Source organism: Coptis chinensis, chromosome 3, assembly GCF_015680905.1.
Source record: "Coptis chinensis isolate HL-2020 chromosome 3, ASM1568090v1, whole genome shotgun sequence".
NCBI classification, from domain to species: domain Eukaryota; kingdom Viridiplantae; phylum Streptophyta; class Magnoliopsida; order Ranunculales; family Ranunculaceae; genus Coptis; species Coptis chinensis.
The window spans coordinates 95,327,040-95,353,661 of NC_141458.1; the positions used below are offsets into that span (position 1 = coordinate 95,327,040).

Genomic DNA, 26,622 nt, shown 5'->3' on the forward strand with positions numbered 1-26,622 from the left:
TTATGTGTTTAATAATCATGAAATAAATATCTTTTCAAAAAAATTTGCGGGTATTTGCAAGATAAACATGGAAATATTGGTTTGCGATAAAAGACGAGGAAACGGCGTATATATGAAAGCATCAAACTTCCAAAGCTCCTACCTCTCGAACCGGGACTCGAATCACGACAAAGAGAGTTCCCGATGAATTATCGCGATAGGCGGGAAGTTGTAAACTGCCCAAAATACCGGACCATGGATCGATCGCATATGGACCCACTATCGCGGGGCCACAAGATTGGATGAGTCATCAATCATGGAGCATGTCAAGACAAAAATAACAAATTATTGGTGCAAAGTTGACACCTTGCATGTAATAAATTAGATTAGGTGTTAATAGTGAAAAAAAGGCAAGGTGTCACTTTGTTTTAATGTGGTGGATAAAAATGAATTAATGTGGTTTGATGATTCACGTGGGAGAAAATGAGATTTCTCTCAAATGGAGAAGAAATTAGACAAGGGTGGGGGACACTCCATTTACTCCCTTGACTTATTTTCCTTACATGGCATTATTTTAGTTCCTTACTGAAAAAAATCATAAGTTAGTTTTTAGTTTTTATTAGAAAGCTTGTAATAGTTTTAATGGAGGAAACACTTGTTTTCTTCTAGAAAATAAATAGAAGTGAGTTTGATTGTTTAGCTTTCCCCTCTCTCTCTCTCTCTTTTGTGTTTATTTTAGTTTATAAATCCTTGTCCCAAGGATCATGAGCTAACTTCCTTTTTGGGGAGTTAATCCAACTCATGTGAGGGTAAATCAATTTTTGTTAGTTTGGTAGGTTGTTAGGAAGAACAACTAGCTCTACACCCTATCCCAAAATGATAGTTGGTGTAGTGTCTAGTTAGGAATCAAAGCAATGAGCTTAGAGATAAGTCATTGCTTAGTTCCACTTGCTAGCATGTGTGAGCTCTTAAGTGAGCCATACATGCTAGGGATCAAATCTTTTCTTCCATTAAGGGATTGTCTATGAGTCTAGGAAGGATCAAATAACCTTTTTCAAATCAACATCTAATGATAGTTTCACATGAGGAGGATTAACTCTCCACCTTTTCTTTCAAATCTCTATTTTGGTATTAAGTGCATGTTTTCAAACTTTAATGTCTTTCTTAATGTTTGTGTAGGAAGGAAATCCTAGCTTTAATATTATAACCTTACTCCTTAGTTCCCTTAATTGTAACATCTAATTTGTAGTTGTTCTAAACTTTAGGTTAGTTCGAATCCTTATTCAAACTCTACGAAACGAAGATCGTGAGTAAGGAACATTGAGTGCTTTTGCATCAATTTAGAGAGTTCAAACCTCTAAGTAGTGTTAAACAAGCATATATCAAATGGGCATTTCTTTGTTCTAAAGCCATAGAACTTGTCTTCTGGTCGGAAGTTACATCAAGGGGGAACCCCCATTCTCTTCCTTCATTTCCTTTTCGTTTGTTTACGTTTTTTTTTGTTAAAATTCGTATTTTTCCCTCAAAATAGACCTGTAATCTCACAAATTTTTCGTTCCACTTCCAGGTTCCAAAAGTTAGGATTGGGAAACAACAATTCAGGTGATTATAAGAGTGCAGTAAAAAGTTGAAATCATTCTGAATTAACCGACGGCGCCTAGCCTATATCGAAGTCAGCGGCAAGACAGGTGTGACCAGCGTCCATGAAGTCATTTTTTCTTGTTTGCTGCTCCTGTTCAACCACCAGCATCTCCTGATCAACCTTGATCCATTTCGAGGCCTAAATATCTGGCCCTGTACCTGAAAAATTCGATAATCCTTTGGGATTAATCGCGTCGACAAATTGAAACATTTGTTTCAGTTCAAGGGCGAAAACGCGGGACGCTACAGATTCCAAATTTTTAGTATTATTGTAATTATTTTTATTATGTTTTTCTGCATGTTTGCCATGTATATAGTATTAGGAAAAATTTATGGATTATTATTTAAGTTTTAGCCTCGAATTATGCATGAATCAAGTTCGTATACCAGTAAATATTTATATACGATTACTCGGACATGAATTGCATATTAATGTATATTTACATATTAATGGTACTGTTTTGCATGGGTATATGTCTTTCTACGTATAAATATTTCTTGTTACATGTTTAACATTTCTCTATGTCTACGTACACGGTATTGTCTAATAAGTCGATTTTGTCAAGAAAGAGGAGAACATTCCAACGAGGGTTAAAATTTGAGTTGGGTAAGTTGTTTCTAAACCCTACGGGGTAAAGCTACTCTCTATAGGACATTCGCAATCTCAATGAGTATTGTCGAAATCGATTTATTATGCAATACAAGAGTTGTATTTTAGTTTAGGTATAATACTTTGCATGTTTAGTTTTGTCGTCTATTCTGCGTATGTATACTAGATTCGCATGCTAATGTATTTAGATACGTATGAGTGATTCAAATTCGCCTGTTATTGTTGATATACATTTACATAATATCGATTTACAAATTAAGCATACATATCATTATTTCGATGTATATTTGCCTCAGATGATATATGGAAATATTTATCGATGACACAAGCTTGCCTATTCGTATAGTTATACGTATGAGTAGAGTATCTTCACATGCTACTGCACCTAGTATTGTATGAGTAGATCGTATTTGCATGTTTGTATTTTAGCCCTTGCATAAATCTTAAAAAAAAATAAAAAATAAATAAATTAAATTAAATAAATTAAATTAAATTAAAATTAATACCGCCTTTGCATAAATTTTAAATCCATAAATCTTAATCATATTCCAATGGTGTCTAGGAAACTTGAAAGATTGAGGTTACTTAATTAGAACCGTGCTTGCACGGAAAGCCTCCCTCATATCTCTCTTGTGACCTGGCTGTTGGTTTATGCACACGTATTCCTAGCTTCACTGCTACGTTAGCAGGCATATGTTGTTAAACTCTAATGCTTAAGATAATAATAAAATTCGAGTCCTACTAAATTCCTTCTGTAAGTTAGATCTAATTTTATGCTTGCATAAGATTAAGGTCTGGTTCCACTAAAGAAATTGAACATACCTATCGTCGAAAAAAATACGATAAGCAATTGCGTAAGCTCTCACCTAAAAATTGTTCTTCTTTCGCTAATTACCTTCATCACAATCCTTCGCCGCCATCAACTTCGTCATTATGGCCGACGATCCTCCACCGCCAGAGAAGCCCCCTCTCGGATTTCTATCTTCGCATTCTGGGGAAGGACCTTCTTCCCGCGATCAAACTTAAGGACATTGTCGGTGATTTTTCGTATCCCACCAAACGTTTTCAGTTTGTTACCTATATATCATGGTTTGGAGCACGAAAAACCTTACAATCATCTTCGTGAGCTTTCAACAAGTGGCAATAACATTTCACCATCCGCCATCTCTAAGGAACAACTCTTGCTTATTTGTTTCCATTCACTTTAGCGGAAAAAGCGTTAATCGGCTAGCGGGACAACAACCACGATCCATAGATACATGGAATAAACTAGTTAAAGCTTTCATGCTTCAATTTTACACTCGAAAAAAAACAACTGAAATGCTTCATAAAATTCAATTCTTTCATCAAAATCCTCATGAATCCTTTACAGAAGCATGGAGTCGTTTTACTGATCTTCTGTTAGAATGTCCTCATCACCAACTGGACAAAGTTGTCCTTGTTCGTTCATTCTTTAATGGTCTTTCTGATCATCAAAAAGAAACTCTTGATATAATGAACGGCGGTTGCTTCATGGACAAAGGAGCTACCGAAGCTTATACTTTTCTTGAAAAACAAGCGAAAAAAGGTACACACTGGGGTAACACTGAGTCATCTCGGTCATCAAAGGACAATGTTACAAAGGCCACATCTATTTTTGAGGTAAAACCCGATCCCGAAATAAAAAATTTGATAGAATCCCTAACTAAAAAAGTAGATGCCCTTGCAGTTCAAGTAAACGATCAACTACCAAAACCAGTCATGAACGCTGACACCGCCCCTTGTGTCCTTTGTCTTAGTCATGACCATCCTGATGCATATTGTCCCTTGTTGTATGCTTCCCCTACTCAACAATCGGAGGAGGCATGTGCATTCAACATTCCCAATGCACCGTGGAGACAACATCGAATTTTCGCTTTGGCCAAAATAACCAACAAATGGGGGCTCCTCACGGTTTGAAAATCCAATTTGTTCGACCTACCAACAATTTTATTCCATACCGCCAAGGAAATAATCAACAATACCAACAAGGTCAATTTCAAAATAATTCCAATGCTAATTATCAAACCAACCGCAGCCTTGTTCCAGCTAATCCAAATCCCAACTATCATCAACAACTTCTAAGCAATAATCGAGAACTACTACACCATTTGCTGAACACTGCGCCAACCATTACGGATAGGACAAATGAGACTTTCTTGGCTTTTACATGAACCAACAGTCTCAAATTTTAACGTCTATCCAACAATCACTTCAGCAATTGGCGCAAGAAAAGAGTCAGAAAGGCGTGTTTCCTGCACAAGCAGTTCCAAACCCTAAACCAACAAACACAACCTTTGAACTCACCAATGCCCCTGGTCCAAGCACCCCCAACCAAGGTGAGGTGCATGCAATCACTACTTTACGATCTAGAAAAACTGTAGACAATCAAATACGTATGCCAGATGATCAACCAAAGGGAAAAGAGGGTTCCAAGGAATCTATTTCTAATAATGAACCTACGGAAGATTCCCCAGATTCAACAAAATCAACACCTCCGAATGTAGGAAACAAGCAAGTAGACCCCTTTGCCAAATTCGCCCTAAGGCACCGCTTTTCGCACTTTGGCAAAGAATAAACCTCGATGAGAATTTTGTTGAAATTCGAGAGACTTTTCAAAATTTAACAATCAACTTACCTTTTTCGATGCCTTAAAATTATTACCAAAACATGCAAAATTTTCGAAAGATATGTGCACCACAAAAGGAGAACTAATGTTCCTCAACAAGCGTTCCTCATTTGAACGGTTTCCCTCCATCACCAACATAATGGTATAGTAAAATACAAGGACCCCGGTAGACCAATCGGTTCCATGCACCTTAGGTGACAAATACACGGCTTATTTATTAGACCTAGGAGCTAGTGTGAACTTACTTCCATATTATTTATTTAAACAACTAGGTATTCATGAGCTCAAACCTACCACCATGACTCTACATTTAGCAGATCGTTCCATAAAGTATCCAAAAGGAATTGTGGAAAAACGTCCCCGTAAAAGTCCAAGATTTCTTCTATCCCGTAGACTTTGTTATTTTGGATACTGAAGTGGCATGTGATTCCATTCCTATCATTTTAGGACGTCCGTTCCTCGCAATCGCTAATGCTCTTATTAACTGTAGAGATGGTTCCATGACCATGTCCTTCGAAATCTTTCGGTCGAGGTGAATGTGTTCAAGTTGATGAAACAACTTCCGAGCCCGACATTGATGGTGAAGTCAGCGGGGTTGATAAGCATTCCAAGAAAAGAGTATTTCACAAACTCTTTTCCTGAAGATGAGGTGTACCAATTTCTTTCCTTTAGCGAATCTGAGTTTGAGTATGATGATTATACACAAGAAGTAAATGAGTTATTAGAGTTAGTACCATTATTTGACCCTACAACAGTGATGTCAAGTAACTTGGATGATCATCAATCTGTTTACTACATGGATGATGACCTTCCTCAAGAATCTTTAATACCCACTCCGCCCACCCCTGAATTAAAACCTCTTCCTTCGGAATTAAAATACGTACAACTTGATGCCGATGGTCGTCACCCAGTTATTATTTCTTCACAATTAATTGACGATCAGGAAGCTCGTTTAATTAATGTCATTCAACAACATCGTTCTGCTATTGGATGGTCCCTCGATGACATTAAAGGCATTGAACCTAATGTGTGCACCCATCGCATACACCTGGAAGAAACTGCTAAGACATCGCGTGAACCACGCGCCTTAAACCCTACCATGAAAGATGTGGTCCGAGAGGAAGTGTTAAAATTACTAGATGGGGTATTATTTACCCTATCTCTCGATAGTGTTTGGGTGAGTCCCGTAACGTAGTTCCAAAGAAATCGGCATTAGCGAACCGATAAAGATGAATGCATTTCGATAAAGATAAAATGCATTTTCCGCCAGATCCCAAGAAAATGGCTTAATATGCATTGACTATCGCGAAACTTAATGCCGCCACTCGTAAGGATCACTTTCCACTTCCATTCATCAATCGATGCTCGAACGTTTAGCGGTCATGCCTATTACTCCTTTCTTGATGGCTATTCGGGTTATTTTCGGATAGTCATAGACCCCCGCCGATCAAGAAAAGACAACGTTCAACCGTCCATTTGGTACATTTGCATATAGGCGAATGCCTTTCGGCCTTTGCAATGCACCCGGTACTTTCCAATATTTGCATGCTTCATATTTTCATTGATATGGTTGAACGGTTTATGGAAGTATTCATGGACGACTTCTCAATTTATGGAAATTCTTTTCGATAGTTGTCTATCAAATCTTGAAAAGGTCTTTACACGCCGTTGTGAAGAGAAAAAACCTTGTTCTTAATTGGGAAAAATGTCATTTCATGGTTACTAAAGGAATAGTTTTAGGACACATCGCTTCAAAAGGACGGAATCAAGCTTCCACAAAGCTAAGATAGAAAAAATTGCTTCACTTCCTATACCAAAAATAGTTCGAGACATTCGCGCATTCTTAGGACACGCAGGTTTCTATAGGAGATTTATTCAAGATTTCTCGAAGGTTGCTAGACCTTTAACCAATCTCCTGCTTAAAGATGCCGTTTTTTATTTCAGTTTCAGTTGCAAACAAGCCTTTGAGATATTAAAAACCGTATTAACTACTGCTCCCATAATTCAACCACCTGATTGGTCTAAACCTTTTGAATTAATGTGTGGTGCGAGCGACTATGCTATAGGAGCTGTACTAGGGCAACGCCGAGAAGATAAGCCAGTTGTCATTTACTATGCGAGTAAAACCCTTAATGAAGCTCAACGTAACTATACCACCACTGAGAAAGAGTTTCTCGCCATTGTATATGCGTTAGATAAGTTTCGTCCTTACCTAGTGGGTTCTCCAACTATTGTCTACACTGACCATGCGGCACTTCGTTATCTATTAGCGAAAAAAGATGCAAAACAAAGGTTGATCCGATGGATTTTCCTTTTGCAAGAGTTTACTCTCGAAATTAGAGATAAAAAAGGTAGCAAAAATGTGGTTGCAGACCATTTATCAAGACTTGTCAGTGATGTTGATGATATTGATACTGAACCTATCTGTGATTCCTTTCCGGATGAACACTTGTACTCTATTTTTTCGTCCCCTTGGTACCGACATAGTAAATTACTTAGTTACCGAGGAAGTCCCTTTATCTTGGTCTCAGAATGACCGGAAAAAGTTCTTATCCATCGTGAAATTTTATTTCGGGATGATCCCTACCTCTTAAAATATTGTTCCAACCAACTAATCCGCCGTTGCATTCCCGATTGGGAACCACAATGATGTGTTATCCTTACGTCATGAACAATCTTGTGGTGGTCATTTTAGTGGTAAGAAAAACTGCGCCAAGGTCTTACAATGTGGATTCTATTGGCCAACACTGTTTAAAGATGCACATGAACATTGCAAAGCATGCAATCGCTGCCAAGCAGCTAGGGACGATTACTCAACGCAATATGATGCCTTTAAATCCCATTCTAATTGTGGAAATCTTTGATGTATGGGGCATCGACTTCATGGGTCCATTTCCAAATTCTCATGGCTTCCTATACATACTTGTAGCAGATTGACTATGTGTCAAAATGGATTGAGGTATTGGCATGTCGCGGCTAACGATCATAAAACGGTCGCTTTGTTAGAAAAGAAAATATTTTTCTCGATTTGGTGTTCCAAAAGCTATAATTAGTGATGGGGAAAACATTTCGCAATAAAATTTTTGAATCATTAGTAAAGAAATATGGAGTCACGCACAAGGTGGTAACTCCGTATCATCCTCAAACAATTGATCAAGTAGAAGTCTCTAATCGAGAAATCAAATCCATTTTGAAAAAATCCAATCCATCTAGGAAAGACTGGTTCTACGATTATCGATGCCTTGTGGGCATACTGAGCGACTTTTAAGACACCTATAGGGATGTCTCCGTATCGCCTCGTTTTTGAAAACCTTGTCATCCGCCGGTTGAACTTGAGCACCGTGCTCTATGGGCCATCAAAAGCCTCAATTATAACACTAACGCGGCGTGGCTTAAAAAGAGAAATTGCAGTTAAATGAGCTTGAGGAAATTCGAGTGATGCCTATGATCTCTCGAAATCCTATAAAGCCAATATGAAAAGAGTGCATGACAAGCACATATTAAGAAAAGAGTTCAAAGTCGGTCAAAAGTTTTGATGTACAACTCAAGATTACACATTTTTCCGGAAAATTAAAACTTCGATGGTCCGGTCCTTTTCATCTCTTCTCTGCCACCCCTTATGGGGCTATCTGCGGAAAAACGTAAATGATGGTAGCGAATTTCAAGTAAATGGCCGCTTTAAACATTATCATGAGTTCGCTCTCCGGATGTCGAAGAGACTCTACTCAATGATCCAGTCTACTACGCACTAATAGATTATTTGGTGTACTTCTTTCCATGTATTTAAACAGGAAAAGTATGCCATTAGGGTAGCTGGGCCCTCTTCTATTTTCTTTTCTAAAAATCCCTAGAGTGTGTGGTTGCAAGCGCCGGAACCTTAGTCCACAAAACTCTACTTCAGAACTGAGTATAAATGTCTTCTGATAATCGAGCAAACGCGTGCATACGGAAAACAATGGGTACCAAAAATTTCAAATCCTTCTTTTTCTTCCCTTTTCTATTCTCTTCCTCGCGAACTCCAACTCATCATTTGGTGTAAATCTCACCCATCTCGAATTGGTAATGGTCGTAGTATTTTTGCTCGAAAGCGACGTGCGAAAAGGATGGGGTGGTGTATGAACTGTCAAACTCCTTTCTATCCAGGTCTTGATCTTCTATCCGAGATGAGCCGGTATAAGGTATATTATTGTCTGACACCAGCTCAACAGGATAAACTTCGTCGTCGTCCCGTTATTCCCACAGGTTGGGAATCGTCTTGAGGATCTGACGTTAAAAGACTCACATTCGTCTTGAGGATCTGACGTTAAAATACTCACATTCGTCTTGAGGATCTGACGTAAAAAGACTCAACATGTATATACTCGTTTTTTTTTTATTATTATTATTATTAGCACCCAGCATGGTGCCCAAAGAGAGTCGTGATATGCACCATCGGAATTTCCTAGTTCGTACGGGCAATGGATTCCACCAGTCCAACCCCGATCAGTTTTCTATGTGACTGTTTCGGGGCGGTTTGAGGCTATACCATATGTACTAAGGGTAATATTATTATTAGACCATTGCACATTGGTCAAGGATGGTACCGTCCTGAACCATAGGCCCCCAAAACATAAAGGATAAGCCGATCCGGGCTGGATTGGGTTCGCCCTGAGCCGACATGAAAGTTGCCCGAAAGTTAAGCTATTGTGATGTGTTGTTTTATTTGGATTTCGGTGTTGTTGACACATTCTTTCTCGACTTGTACATTTGTTTATAAAAGTGTAACTAAATAAAAAAAAAAAAAAAAAAAAAAAAAAAAAAAATGTTTGAATGTGATTTTTTTTTCATATTCTAGTGGATGGCATTTTTAATGCCGATCGTTTCGATATCTCATCCGTTCAATTTGGAGTTGAAACGAATCAATTTCCACGCTTGAAATTTCGAACATTTCGGGACATAAAGGGAATTTCGTAATAATTCATTGGGCCAAAATTTTTGGGCCTAAAAATCAAAACCCGACCAAAAATCAAAAATGATCCAAACTGAGAACCAACTGATCCAAACGGTCGATGCCCAATGATCAGAAATCAAGTTAGAAATACAACTCTCCTTTCCACTTTCACTCATTCCCTTTCTCTTCTCTTCACAAATTCTTCACAAATTTTCAATTCCTTGAACATAATGAATCAAATAGACCGATGGGGAAAAAGGAGCAACGCGAATGGGCTATCACATTAATCATGATAACAGTGTTTATCATTATTATCTTGTCACTCATGCATAACATGATCCAGAACATCTAGATCTATATAACCATTTTTCTTTTTTCTGATTTTCATTTTGTATATTAGTATGGTGTGTTAAATAATTCTCACACATTTTATGCGGGTTATTATTAAATGGAGAAGTTCCGTATTAAATATTTGTGTATATTAGTTGTCTTTTCCTCTCTAAAAAAAAAAAAATAATAATAATAAAATAAAATAAAATAAATAAATAATAATAATAACAAATAATAATATATAAAAAAAATAATAATAATAACAAAAATAATAATAATTAAATAAATAAACAAACCATAACAAAGAAAGGCCATCCAAAACTCACCAAAATAATTAATGGATACACATGGTGTTCAGAGAAAATCGCGCACGCTACAAGGTACACATAACACTTGTCACACATGCAGCTCGATTATTCTATCCATATTCTATTACTGAGTTATGATCATCATTTCTGAAATTACGTGTAAGTCTAACTACTCTATGAAACTTTCCTCCGTATTTTCTAACATTATTAAACCATCTCATTAATTGTATTTGGATATCTGACATGACAAAGACTTAATGTGGATCCCCTATGATGCTATTCATAATCACATGGGTCATTAACTACACTTGGACTCCAGATTGGTCTAGCCTCATAGATTGGCTATAAATCTCTTCTTTTTCAGCCATTCTTATTCATACAATTTTCACTATCCTTCCCTCAGTAATGTCTCAACCAAGAAAAATAACGGCAGAGAAAGACTACCGAAAACTTTTCAAGAGGGCGGTTTTCTCCTTTATTTTGACACCGAAATCATCGTCGCGGATGGACGCCTTCCTTCTATATCATTCAAAGAAATTTGGTTATTTCGAGAATTGGTTTTGATGTTCTACCAATTTAGCGGATATGAAGATGGAAAATTCTACTTCAATGCCTATGGACAACGATTGGAATTGAATAAGGAAATGATCTCCCGACATACTTCAAATCCCAATAAAACCCGGGGAGTCCCTTGTTCAAGAGTCATCATTCGATTCAAGAAAAACTTTCTTTGCGAGCTACAGATCTCATGGCGACGCGTCGAAAAATACACATCACATGGTTCTTCAACGCTCTTTGAAACAGAATCAACGTGTTGTGCTCCACCGGGTTGGGACATAATGTGGTAGGTACATCACACCAATCGAAGTCACAAAGCCTCAAGTTCACCTACTTTGGATTTTGCAAACTCAAAGAGATGACTTTTGTCTTATCCAACACACCCGAACGTAATCACCAAGAAAACAAGAAGGTCGACACCTCTACCCACTTTGGTAACGCAGATTATGATGCGTTGGGGTTATCCAATAATTTTTCCAGAGACACCCCTTCAAAGAGCATATATAAAGATACTTCAAACAGACTACTCCATTGGTTTTTGGACCCCTGATACTCTGATAGATGAGCAAAACACCCCAAGCTCAAATTCTGACCATTTATTTGATGATAATGCCATGCTGAATATTATTAATCCCATGGAAGGCATTAAACTTCTTCATCAGGGTTTGAGGGAACTACACGCTCGTCAGAATATCATCATCACAACTCTTCAGGATTTCCAAGATCGTCAAGCAACGCATGATGTTGAACAGGAGGAGATCTTGGAAAATCATTCTCAATCCTTACAAAATCACGCTCTCCTAAGGGAAAATCAAACGGCACTCTCTGCCAGCCAAGGGGACATTTAGATGCAGCTCGGCCAACAAATAGTAGACCTAAAGAGTTTGGTGCAAAATATGCATCTCCAAGATCAATATAAGAATCCATGATATTACTAAGTCAATAAGTATATAATCATCTATGTTATTACGTTTTTCCGTCTTACTATGTATTTTGTCTTATCTTTTTGCCTTCTTTTGTATGCAATGCTTAATAGGATTGTCATCATTTCCATTGTGACTAATATAATTTTAACATGTGCTACAGGAGTGTCTATTTTCTTACATATTCATTTTTCCTTCCAGTTGCCGGTATCGTTACCCATTTCTTTACTTCATCCACCATGGCATCTTCATCAAACATTGCATCTTCATCATCCATGGTACCTCCCAAACTCATTCCTGAGCAATCCTTTCAGTCTATGATGGATTCCAATGCCTATGGCCATCTCTTCCATAATTACATCACAAACATTGGGTGGTCTTCCCTAATTCTTCAACCTGACCAAACTTATTCTCCGAGTTTGGCTGCATACTTTTATGCTAATATGGAAGACACACAGCAGATTCAACCATGCGCATGGTTTCTACTTAGACGGGTTCACAATCCAAGTTGGTGACACACCTCATATCATATTTTTTCAACAACAACTTGCCCTATCTTTGGACCTTCCATACCACTAACCTCGCCTGCATCTTGGCGGTACATCTATCATAATTCTTACCGTTCTTTTCAGGTGGAAAGCGTTTGGCGACTCTTATGGTGATGGTCTTGAGATCAAACGAGAAGGAGATGGCCATGTGCCATGGCGCAACATCACCATTCCATTAGCAAGCATGACCATGAACATGGGGACTGTGAATGTTATTTGTACTCCTAAACATTATGGGAGATTGGCATTTTTCTACCGCCAATGAGGTCGCTATGCGTTGTATTCAGCTGCACTAGCTTCGTGGTCATGCATTATTTAACATTTTAGGTTGTGTTATCTCCAGCTCCTGAAACGAGCTCGCGACACCGGGGATCGAGATATACTTTTACCAACCACCGCGCCGAATCATGAAGACACATTTCCCACGGTTTGCAGCCACTTTTCATGACCGGGTCAAGGTAGATTCCATGTGCCCAAAGAAACGTAATCATTCGCTCATTGAGGTTTTGTCAATGGAAGTGTCCTTCGATACCGAGGCATGTTCGATGTTACCCAAAGGACTAAAAAGATAAAGACCAATTTGAGGGAATCGGAGACAAAGAATGGGCAGAAATTTGGTAGACTATTATCTATTGGTGCGATGCTAAGGAAATGCATTTCCTTAAAGAGGACCTTGAACCTTCACGCCTCTTTGGATGGTAAACTTGAGTTTGCCATTGTACATATATCTAGCTAAACCTTATGTTTGGTGTGCTATTGTTTTTCATGTTTCAGTATGCTATGGTTCATTATTTCGGTATGCTATGTATCGTGCTGCTATGTTTAGTGTGCTATTGAACATTTTCTTGTTCTTTCGAATAATATATTATGATCTCCAACCCTCTGTTCCAAAGACAATCTAGCCCTAATTTTGCTCACGGTTCTCGTGTACTTTCTCTATTTAATTATTGATCCTTCGAGGACTAAGCATCATTACGTTTTGGGGTGCTTTTAAACCTCAGTAGCAAAAAATTAGGCATCTTGTAGCCTATATATAGTTTTTATTTTCATTATTAATAATTGTACTTAGTGACAAAGTCTTGTTTCCTTTTCAATGATGAAAATTGTCTAGAAATCTCACATTAGTATCCGAATTAGGATTTGTTTTAAGAAACTTTAAATAATACGCATGCAATAGTTTATACATCTTTTCATGAATATTCATGTAATCGAGTATCATCGATTGTACATGGCAAGAAGTTTTCGGAACCAACGGTTAGTTACTTAAACTATAAATCCTGTGAGAATCTAACCAAAAACCTTGACATGAGTGATTTGTATGTGATGACCACGAGGAGTAGTTTTTCCGATTAGAGAAATCACGTCTATTTATTTGATCACCACCAACCCTAGGGAGAATTTAGGCCTTCTTTGGATCGACATAGCTAAAAAATTCTTACTTTACAAATTTTACCGCTAGTCACTAATCGAACCGTTTCATCAAACCTTTCACTTTCACCAAAAATTCCTTACCCATTTATTAAACCAAATAAAAGAACCTACCTAAGTGATGAGTATGAGAAATAGGATGAAATGTGGAAAGAATAAAGAGAAAGACTTGTCCCAAATAAAAAGTTACATTTGCTTCGGGAAAGAAAAAAGAAAAATAGTTTCATAAGCCATTAAAAAAAAAAAGCCATCTATATATATATATATATATATATATATATATATATATATAATATATATAAATCCATTAGAGGCTTAAGAACAAGGTTATAAAGCTCGTTAGAAGAAGGAAAGAAAACAAGGATTTCTCTAGTGTAAATATATGAAGTCCCTATTCTCTCATACTCATAAATTTTGATTATCCATTTCCATTTTCTTGTACACTATCCACCTAAGCCCCACAATACCTAATAAAGACCTCTAGCTCAATTAGGAGTAGGGTGGTGTGATAATAAGTAGTAGACGTGATTGATCGACATCGGCTCCTCATTTGTCATTGAGATGTGAGGAAACATGTGCCCACCGCATTAACCGGAGTTAACAAAACCCGAGTGGAAATTTTTGAGTGAATTTGTGTTTCAACACATACCGCTGCGAGAACCCATTTAGGTATGCCTCCAAGGGATCGAAACAACCCCGCTAGTATATTTCAATGAAAAGTTCACCGCATGAATAATCATATGTAGATGTTTTAATTATTGAATACATATTAACTTGAGTTTCAAAGAAATCAATCATCGTTCCCTGCTAAGGAGATGTATGGATATCCGAGATTAATTTAGGAAACGAAGTTTCGTCATCGAAGTCGTTGTAGTATAAATGAAGTTTGTGAGTATCTTTTCTCGAAAACTCTCACTAGGGTTATAACTCGGCCCACTAGGGAATTCCTAGTGGTTTAAGGCCTTGTTGCATATGGTCAATGCAACCGCACTCTCTAAACGAGAATTAGTTTAGGACTACACATTTTTGGCCACTTATCTATTTTAGTGTCTCTTCTTTGCTTGAGGACAAGCAAAGTAATCGCTTTGGGGATAGTGTGATAAGCACCCAAAAGTGTATTATGAAACCCCATTGAGACATATAAATTTGGTTAATTATGTGTTTAATAATCATGAAATAAATATGTTTTCATCATATTTTGCGGTATTTGCAAGTAAACATGGAAATATTAGTTAAACTGTGATAAAGCACGAGGGCGGCGATATATGAATTCTTCCAAATCCATACGAAGCATCAAACTTCCAAAGCTCCTACCTCTCGAACCATGACTCGAATCGACAAGAGAGTTGCTCGGATAATCAGTATGATGAATTCTACGATAGGGGAAGTTGTAAAACCGCCCAAAAAAATACCGGACCGCCATCGGATTGCATATGGACCCACTATGCGGGGCCACAAGATTGGATGAGTCATCAATCATGGAGCATGTCAAGACAAAAATAAAAATTATTGGTGCAAAGTTGACACCTTGCATGTAATAAATTAGATTAGGTGTTAATAGTGAAAAAAGGCAAGGTGTCACTTTGTTTTAATGTGGTGGATAAAAATGAATTAATTTGGTTTGATGATTCACATGGGAGGAAATGAGATTTCTCTCAAATGGAAAAGAAATTAGACAAGGGTGGGGACACTCCATTTACTCCCCTTGACTTATTTTCCTTACATGGCATTATTTTAGTTCCTTAGTGAAAAAAATCATAAGTTAGTTTTTAGTTTTTATTAGAAAGCTTGTAATAGTTTTAATGGAGGAAACACTTGTTTTCTTCTAGAAAATAAATAGAAGTGAGTTTGATTGTTTAGCTTTCCCCTCTCTCTCTCTCTCTCTTTTGTGTTTATTTTAGTTTATAAATCCTTGTCCCAAGGATCATGAGCTAACTTCCCTTTTGGGGAGTTAATCCAACTCATATGAGGGTAAATCAATTTTTGTTGGTTTGGTAGGTTGTTAGGAAGAACAACTAGCTCTACACCCTATCCCAAAATGATAGTTGGTGTAGTGTCTAGTTAGGAATCAAAGCAATGAGCTTAGAGATAAGTCATTGCTTAGTTCCACTTGCTAGCATGTGTGAGCTCTTAAGTGAGCCATACATGCTAGGGATCAAATCTTTTCTTCCATTAAGGGCTTGTCTATGAGTCTAGGAAGGATCAAATAACCTTTTTCAAATCAACATCTAATGATAGTTTCACATGAGGAGGATTAACTCTCCACCTTTTCTTTCAAATCTCTATTTTGGTATTAAGTGCATGTTTTCAAACTTTAATGTCTTTCTTAATGTTTGTGTAGGAAGGAAATCCTAGCTTTAATATTATAACCTTACTCCTTAGTTCCCTTAATTGTAACATCCAATTTGTAGTTGTTCTAAACTTTAGGTTAGTTCGAATCCTTATTCAAACTCTACGAAACGAAGATCGTGAGTAAGGAATCTTGAGTGCTTTTGCATCAATTTAGAGAGTTCAAACCTCTAAGTAGTGTTAAACAAGCATATATCAAGTATTCTCCACTAATTTTTATTAATGTGTATACCTTTAACACTCAATCTTCTCTGCATATTGCCTATACCTGAAACGTTTTTCTCTCTATCTCGATGCATTCTCTCATCTCTAAGTTTAGCAAGGGCTTCCTTCCTCTCAACGAAATAATTATATTATATTTTGTTCTAATTATTTCATATGAAAAAATTGCGTTTAGTTAAAAATTGATATTTTGTTCTACTTTCACATTACTTAACTCCTCAAACTAGGTATTTAGTTATTTTTTCTTTGAATGGTTGCTTTGCTGATAATGTAGGCAGCCGCACGTAACTCTAGAATAAGTTGGATTGTGATTTGTAATTGATTCCGGCGTTATTATATGAACTGTATCCACGCACCTCACATGGTCCCTATTACTTACAGTTTAACTTAGCATGGTATGAATGTGATTCCCATGGATTATTTGCATTCCGTAAACATAGGAGTGAAGGTTGACAATGAGTGTATTTCTATTTAGTTTCATATTTTCCATAAAAGGTGCAATTGTGTAATTTTTGAACCTTTGTTCACACTTCATAAGAACAAAGTTCTATTAGGAAGAATTGTTTTGTTGTTCAAATTTTTGGTTATTGTTCTTTGTTATGATAATATTCCTAGAGGCTCTTCAGAGCATATATTGTGCCCATTCTATCCATGCTTGGACATCAACCCAAGAAAATTGAGATGATTGTGCACTATGTTGCATTCTATAAATGGTTATCATTGATAAAGCGCATAAATGTAATATATTTATGCTCAATTTTATATTAGTTAGTCCATTTATTTTATTTGTTTGATTTAGTTAGTGTGTTTTTAGTGATTTTGCAGGATCGGAGTTAACTTGATTAAAAGTGTTGAAACTATCAAGATTCGAAGATATTAGTATGTGTACGTTGATCTAGTTCAGTGGAGGTATCCCAGGTTGGTCAAGATATTGTTTGCATGCATTGGATTTGGCCTTGTTATCTGCTGATGAGAATTTGGACTTGGTACCTTACTACCTCAGTGCCTGATGATCAGTAATAGAGAAACAAAGCTATAGCTATGAATACAAGGCACATAAAGACGAAACTTAAATGGAGCCAGCAAAGGGTGGAAGCTTGTTTTCCGCATGAGCCAAGGATCTCTTGACTAGATGGTTAAACATATGAGCAAAGGCGTGGATATGTTTGTTTAAATTATGGGCCGAAATTAGTTATGGCCCATGAGCTTAAGTAGTCACATGACCAACAAGGGGGTGGACCAAGAATTACCCAACTAAAACTAAAGCCCATAACCAAACATCAAAGCCCACATTAGTACCTAGCTACCGGACCACTGGATCAAAACAGGTTTTCTTCTCAAAATTCATTTCGCACGAACAGAACCAAAAATCTCCTCTAGTTCCCGCGACTAAATCGAAACTTCCAAAACCGAAACAAATACTCCACCTACTCCTACTACCGAATCAAAGCCAATTGTTATTCTCTATTTCACACAAGTCAAAAGAGAACTAACAGTAATTAAAGACCGACTTCGCTATTTCTGATCAAATCGCCCAATTACCGAATTGCTCACAAAAACCTTTTTAGTTCTATTTAAAACACTACTTACCTGAACGAGAACCAAAAAAAAGAACCAAAGACCGAAATTCCTTGTTCTAATCAAACTGATCCAGTTCGAAACTCTCGCTACCAGATTAGAAACTTCGAATTCCATTCCAAATCAAACTCTCGATGTTAATCCATTATATATAGAAGAGAAAAACCAAATTTAAAGTGTGGGAATAGAAGAAAGAGAATAGGGAGAGACAGAAAAGTGGAGCTCGAGTTAGTACGCGGATTAAAGCTTGGGGATAGAATGAATTGGAGAAGAAGACTTCAACGCGAGACTATGGTTTTTGCAATGATTAATTCTTCTTTTGATTTCATTTTTCTGTTCATTGTTATGTATAGCTAAACTCCAAGTCTAGGGCAGATGAAACCTTAGGCTAATGTTGTGTTTGTTGGGATTAATTTCGATGATTCCAGTTAGTTCAAATTGATATATTCTTCTAGTTTTATGTATTGATAGCTAGCTTATATTTTTCATATAGTATGTCACGCATGCTTTATAGTTCGATATTCATTGCTATTAGTTAAGCTTGTTTTAACTGTTGACGTCAAATTTAGATATTATTCGTGCCGTAAAAAGACGAGTAATCTTTTAAGTTTGATCTGTAGTGCTGAAACTTTAGAAGATACATATTTAGTTAAAAGTTGTCACGATCATATTTTCGAGAAAGCAAGGGTTAACTTTCCCTCGTGCTACTCGTATTAAATCTGAAATATTAAAATTACTCCTAGAAATATAAACAAAAGTCTAAGGTGGATTCAACAGTCCTAGAATTCTCTCCATTTGATAAAACCCAATTATTTAGTTTATAGTTTTCGTAGTTAAAATAGTTTAGTGAGTAGTTAATTCAATTTTCCATAAAAAGAATATTGTCTGAATTAGTTAAGCATAATTTTAATACTCGTTTGTCCTAAGTAGCAATCCCTGTGGGATCGACCCGTTTGCCGTCGCAACTATTTTCAATGATAGTTGTGCGCTTGCGGTTTAACTAGGGTTAGATTAGTCTATTTAATTTAGGCCGACCAAATTCCTACCAAGTTTTTGGCGCTGCTGTCGGGGATTGAAATGGTGCAATCGAGTTTTAGGGTCTTACTTAACGTAATTTATAGTTTAGGTTTAGTTGTAGTTTAGTTTTATTCCGTAGTCTAAGTGTTTGCTTTTGATTTTTACAGGTTTAGGAAAAGAAAAAAATATATATTAGAGCATACAGGTTCGAAGCTTAATAGAGAAGAATCAAAGGAGTTTGCTTGTCGTCACCCGGCGTCGCAAGTGGTCCTTGAAGGCTCACGCCGGAGGTATGCTTTTAACTTTGTGGGGTTGAACTTGTGTGTTTGTTTGTTTTCGTATTTTTTCTTGCATTTAGGATTGGTTAAGTTACCTTTGACCAGCCTTAGGCATATTGCATTAGGACAGGTTTTAGCCCGCTCACTAGGAAAGCTCGTTTGACATGTGGATCGAGTGACGGTGTTTCTAGCACAAGAAATGGGAATCGTGTTATCCAGGTTTAGGAGCACTTATTTTAAACCTTAATTAAAAATTCAATTCGGTTTGAGATTTGTTTCTTATTTTCTGTGATTGTGCATCATCCCGCATCTTTCATTTTACGTCCGTTGTCTTTCATTGTAGAGTTAGGTTTTCATCATCTAGAGTCAGAAGTTGTGTATGGTAGAAAGCCATTCTGAAAATCCTGATATAGCACCTTTTGATCCGGAAATTGAAAGAACATTTCATAAGGGACCTACTAACCCAAACCAAGGCGAGTTAGAAAAGCATTTGTTAGAAATGGCAGCAGAGCCCGAAGTTAAAACCCTTAAGGACTACTATTATCTAGTTCTTAATTCTAATCCTTCTTGCATAGATTTGCCTGCGTGTGATGCTAATTTTGAGTTAAGGGCAGCCATCATAAACTTGCTTCCCCAATTCCATGGTCTTGATTCCGAAGACCCTTATCTTCACGTCAAGGAATTCTTAGATATATGTGGTACTCTTAACTTCCCTAGAGTCCAACCAGAGATTATCAAACTCCGTCTCTTTCCTTTTCACTGAAGGATAAGGCAAAGTTGTGGTTGAATTCCTTAGAGTCTAAGTCTATCACTACTTGGGATGAGTTGAACATTAAGTTTCTCATTAAATTATTTCCCATGCACAAGACTACTAGCCTTCGGTGACAGATCATCCATTTTACTCAAAAAGAGGGTGAAGAGTTTTATATATGTTGGGAGAGATTTAAAGATCTTCTTTTGAGTTGTCCTCACCATAATTTTGTGAAATGGAATTAGTGCAATTTTTCTTTGAGGGGTTGTCGATTTCTGCTTAATCGGTTTGTTGAGTCCCGGTGGAAGCGGGGATATCCTCTCTTTGCAGAGGAGGCAGCTTGGAAACTTCTTGAGACAATCTCGCTAAAAGTTCTCAGCAATGGGAATCTCTAGGGAGGGTCTATGATAGAAGTGTACAAGTAGCTTCTGAACCAAAGAAGGGTGGTGTTTATGAGGTGAGAGGCGATTTTAAGATGAGTGCCAAACTAGCCAATCTTGCTAGGGAGGTGGAATCCTTGAAGTTAAAAGGGGAGAGTTCTCATGTCAAGTCAGTTAGTCAAGTATGTCAGCTATGTGAAAGTCCCGAGCACACAGGCCAAACGTGTCCTTCTATCTTTGCATTCAATGAGTGTATAGTTGAACAAGCTAATGCACTCAACACATATAATAAGAAACCATTTGGTGACCCATACTCTAACACATATAACCCTGGATGGAGGAATCATCCCAATTTCTCATGGAAAAATGGGCCGCATCAAACTGATCCAGGGGTGTCACCTGTGAATCCTCCTTCCCAGTCATATGCTCAAGTTCCTTCCAACCAATTTCAGCAATACCAACAACCACCTCCACCATCTAAGAAACCATCTCTTGAGGACACTCTTAGTCTTTTCATGCAGAGTTCCCTTCAATTTCATCAAGACACCCAACGATTTCAAAAGGATACCCAACAGAGTTTGCATTCAAACGCTCAATCTATTGCGAAGTTGGAAATTCAAATGGGTCAAATCACTAATACTTTGAATGAGAGGAAAAATGGTAGGTTTCCTAGTAAACCAGTGGCTAATCCAAAGGGACAGTACGAAATAGTCTCTAACTTGAGCCAAGAGCACCACCAGGAGCAAGCCAAGTCCATTACTATTCTTAGAAGTGGTAAACATATTGATAATAGGGTTGAGATGCCTAGGGATGTTGAGGTCAGATCTGATCATATAGAGTGTGAGGGCGAGAAAAGTGATATAAGTGGTTCTAATATTCGTGATGTTGCTAAGAAGTGCTTAGAGCCTCCTACGTCTTTCGAGTCTAGTCATGTACCATCTTATATACCAAAAGCCCCTTTTCCTGAGAGGTTAGTTCAGGCTAAGAAAGGAAATACTTTTAATGAGATAATGGAGATGTTTAAGCAAGTTCATATTAATATTCCGTTACTTGATGCTATAAAACAAGTTCCTTCTTATGTCAAGTTTCTTAAGGATATGTGTACGCAAAAACGTAAGTTGAATGTGCACAAGAAAGCTTTCCTTACTGAGCAAGTGAGTTCGATTATTCAAAACCGCACTCCACCTAAGTTTAGAGATCCAGGATACCCTACTATTTCTTGTGTTATAGGTGATCATATGATTGAGAAGGCATTACTTGATTTGGGGGCTAGTGTTAATTTGTTACCTTATTCAGTTTACTTATAGCTTGGTCTTGGTAAATTGAAACCTACATCGATTACACTTCAACTGGTGGATAGGTCTGTCAGGGTTCCACGTGGTATTGTTGAAGATGTTTTGATTCAGGTTGATAAATTTTATTTCCCAGTTGATTTTATTGTTCTAGAAACACAACTTGTTCAAGATCTTAAACACCATATTCCTGTCATCTTAGGTCGTCTATTTTTGGCCACATCCAATGCCATCATTAACTGTCGTAATGGAATGTTGAAGCTTTCTTTTGGTAATATGACTACAGAACTTAATGTGTTTAATGTGAGTCAGCAACCTCCTAAACCTGATGATCTTTGGGATGTTAATCTTATTGACAGTGTGGTTCACAAGACTTTCTTGGAAAGTTATTCAGATGACCCTTTTGAGTCTTGTTTAACTCACTTTGGTGGTGATTTTGATGTGGATAATTCTATTTGTGAAGTAAATGCTTTGCTTGATGCCACCCCAATCTTAGATACTAATAAGTGGAAAACCAAGGTAGAACCTCTTACTCCTTCTGAGTCTAAACCAGTTCCTTCCATAGAGAGTCCTCCTAAACTTGAGTTGAAACCATTACCTGATACTCTTAAGTATGTCTTTTTGGGGCCTAATGAGACCTTGCCTGTTATTATTGCTTCTAATCTTGATAGTGAACAAGAGAGTAAATTGCTTAGGGTTTTTAAAGACCATAAGACAGCTTTAGGGTGGACTATTGCTGATATTAACGGGATAAGCCCCACTAATTATATGCATCATATTCATCTAGAGGAGAATGCTAAACCAACCCATGAATTCCAGAGACGGCTTAATCCTAACATGAGAGAGGTAGTGAGAGCCGAGGTTCTCCAAGTTGTTAGATGTGGGTATCATTTACCCCATCTCCGATAGTAAATGGGTGAGTCCGGTTCAGGTTGTCCCTAAGAAGTTTAGTATTACAGTAGTTAAGAATGCGAATGGCGAGTTAGTTCCTACCCGTATGACTACTGGGTAGCATTTTTGCATTGACTATCGTAAGTTGAATCTAACCACTAGGAAAGATCACTTTCCTCTTCCTTTTATTGACCAGATGCTTGAACGGTTAGCCGGTCATAAGTATTACTACTTTCTCGATGGTTATTCCGGTTATTACCAAATATGTATTACACCTGAAGATCAAGAAAAGACTACATTTACTTGTCCTTTTGGAACTTTTGCCTACCGTCGTATGCCATTTGGGTTATGTAATGCACCTAGTACCTTCTAGAGATGCATGCTTAGCATTTTTTTTCTGACATGGTAGAAAGGTTTCTTGAGGTGTTTATGGATGATTTCTCCGTATTTGGTGATTCTTTTGATGAGGGTTTGCACCATTTGGAATTAGTGTTAATTAGGTGCAAGGAGAAGAATCTTGTGTTGAATTGGGAGAAGTGTCATTTTATGGTTCAACAGGGTATTGTTCTTGGTCATATTGTTTCTACTAAAGGAATTGAGGTCGATAAGGCCAAGATTGATGTCATTTCTAGTCTTCCACCACCTAAGACTGTGAAAGATATTAGGTCTTTTTTAGGTCATGCTGGATTTTATAGGCGATTTATTAAGGACTTTAGCAAGATTTCTCGTCCCCTATGCAATGTACTTGGTAAGGACGTCGATTTTGTCTTTGATGATGATTGTCTGAAAGCTTTTGAGAAGCTTAAGCATTTATTGACTACCGCTCCTATCATACAACCACCTGATTGGAGTGTACCTTTTGAGTTAATGTGTGATGCGTCGGACTATGCTATTGGGGCTGTTTTAGGTCAACGGTTTGATAAGTTGGCCCATGTAATTTATTATGCTAGTTGAACTCTTAATGATGCCCAAATGAATTACACTACAACCAAGAAAGAGTTGTTAGCTGTTGTGTTTGCTTTAGACAAGTTTAGGTCCTATCTCATAGGGTCTAAGGTTGTCGTGTTTACTGATCATTTGGCTTTGAAGTATCTTTTTTCTAAAAAGGATGCTAAAACACGTCTTATTCGTTGGGTCCTCTTATTACAAGAGTTTGACATTGAGATTAGGGATAAAAAGGGTACAGAGAACGTGGTCGCTGACCACTTGTCTAGGCTTATAGTAGAGACTTCTACTAGTCTTTTGCCTTTGAATGAGTCCTTCCCTGATGAGCAACTTTTTGTTGTCTCCCAGTTGCCTTGGTATGCAAATATTGTTAATTATCTTGTTATAGGTCAGTTTCCTTCTCATTAGAGAAAACAAGATAAATATAAGTTTCTTGCTGAGGTTAAGTATTTTTTCTGGGATGACCCATACTTGTTTAAGTCATGCCCTGATCAGATTGTTAAGAGATGTGTTCCTGAGAGTGAGTTTCATAGTATTCTCTTCTTTTGCCATGACCATGCATGTGGTGGTCACTTTGGTCCTAAGAAGGCGGCTGCTAAGGTTTTGCAGTGTGGTTTTTATTGGCCTACTCTCTTTAGAGATGCACATGAGTTTTGTTTAGGATGTGATCGATGCCAGCGTACGGCTAATATTTCCCATAGGAACATGATGCCTCTTTCCCCTATTTTGGTTGTTGAGCTTTTTAATGTGTGGGGTATAGACTTCATGGGTCCTTTTCCTCCTTCCTTTGGCTATCTTTATATCCTCGTCGCGGTAGATTATGTTTCTAAATGGGTTGAGGCGGTGCCATGTAAAACGAATGATCACAAGGTTGTAGTTAACTTTTTGAAATATAATATATTTTCTCATTTTGGTACTCCTCGTGCAATTATAAATGATAATGGTACTCATTTTACAAATCGTGCGTTTGAATCTTTAATGAAAAAGTACTCTACTACTCATAAACTTGCTACCCCATACCATCCCCAAACTAGTGGCCAAGTTGAAGTATCTAATAGGAAAATTAAACGGATTTTAGAAAAGATGGTACGACCTGACCGTAAGGATTGGTCTCAACGTCTTAATGATTCCCTTTGGGCTTATAGGACTGCTTATAAGACTCCCATTGGTATGTCTCCTTATAGGCTTGTGTTTGGGAAGGCATGTCATTTGCCTGTAGAATTAGAACATCGTGCTTTTTGGGCCATTAAAACTTTTAACTTTGACATGCGTAGAGCAGGTTCACAATGTAAGCTCCAATTGAATGAGTTAGTTGAGTTAAGGAATGAGGCATATGAGAATGCCAAGATTTACAAAGAGCGGACTAAGATTTTTCATGATAAATCTATTCTTCGCAAGTCTTTTGAACTTAATCAAAAAGTTTTGCTATATAATTCTCGTTTGCGTCTTTTTCCTGGTAAGTTACGTTCTAGGTGGACTGGTCCTTTCAAACTGTTTTTCCTCATGGTGCTGTTGAGATAGAGGATCATATGGATGGTCGTGTGTTTAAGGTTAATGGTGAACGCTTGAAACAGTATCTTGATAGTTTTGCTAATAAGGATGTGGAAGAGGTGGATCTTATTGATCCTATTTATCATGACTGAATGGGTATGCTTGTTGTATTTTAGTAGTTTAGATTTTGTTTTTCTTTTGTAAGAGTCGCTTCGCATTGTTCCCAAATATTTCATTCTAGCCCCTAGTCTCCATTTGGGCTAACCAATGAGAAACATATTATTGTGATTTTCAGGTTATGACAGGTTTTATATTTATGAAATGTCGAAAAATCTGAGAGGAGACTCTCATTTAATTTTTTGAATTTTGGGGCATTCATTTTATGTTTCGTTGGTAGACAAAGTGCTAATCTAAGAATTTGGGTGGGCGCATTCATTAAATGCATTAGAGACGTTAATCAGTAGGCGCTTTATGGGAGGCAACCCATGTTTTTATTTTTGTTGAGTCTTTTGTGCACGTGTATCATGCATTCCACTCTAGCACCTTTTCTCCGCCTTTTTGGAGACATGTAACTCTATGGGATGAGACACATGACACATTTTAGTCATTGTAGTAACTTGATTCCTCTTTTATATTATCATTGATATATCTTTTGTGAGGTACTAATTTCTACAGGTGACTCAAAGATATTATTTTTCGTTTTTGGAAGCTCTTGGTAACCTCTTTCCTTATATACTTTTACTTGTCCATGTTGTTATCTTTTAAATTACGCGTCTATGTTAACATTGAAGACAATGTCTATAAGAAGTTTGGGGGTGGGAACAAAATGTTTGTTTAGCGAAAAATAAATATGTCCAACATGGTATGATTAATGGTGATTTTCTATGATGAGAAATTTTAAAAAAATTGATTTCTAAAGCCCACTAATTTTCAAGGAATCTATGAAGTTAAGAGTCACTTTTGAAGTCACTGTTGCTTAGACTATTTTCTACCTCTAGAAATAGATTTTATTGATGAAAGTCTAAGCCAAAGTAAAATTTGCACTATTAGCCACCTGATACACGTCAAATTGAAGAGTAATTTAATCTCCTAGTGAATGAGAAGAGGAATATAGAGACTTAACCCGTGAGACTTGAGCCTTTGAATTTCTTGGAGAGTCTTTACGTAAATTCAGAGTCCAAGTTGACTCATTCATTCTTCTGTGCTGAAATTCGTTGTATAGTCTCATTTTTTTTTTCTTGTTTTGGTCGATCACGAAGTGACATCAACTGGGGAGATAGCCATTAGGTCTTGTAGTATATTCGAAGTGGAATATCATACTGATAAGTCAAGTAGTGAACCAATTAGCCTTTATTTATACCACCTAGTAGGATCATCATGTTAACCCTTTTGAGCCTTATATATCAAGCCTTTTCTTCTTAAACCAATTATCCTTAACCCAACTCCAAATAAGGAGTGTAAACCCATATTATTGGCCTTACCCATATTTCTGAGGATTTCTAAAGGACTAAAGAGAAAGCTAGAAG

At 37.2% G+C, this 26,622-nt stretch overlaps 1 pseudogene; it reads left to right on the plus strand.

Moving 5' to 3' along the window:
• The first annotated feature begins 19,845 nt into the window (after positions 1-19,845).
• Positions 19,846-25,248, plus strand: LOC147511834 (uncharacterized; annotated as a pseudogene).
• Positions 25,249-26,622: the final 1,374 nt, after the last annotated feature.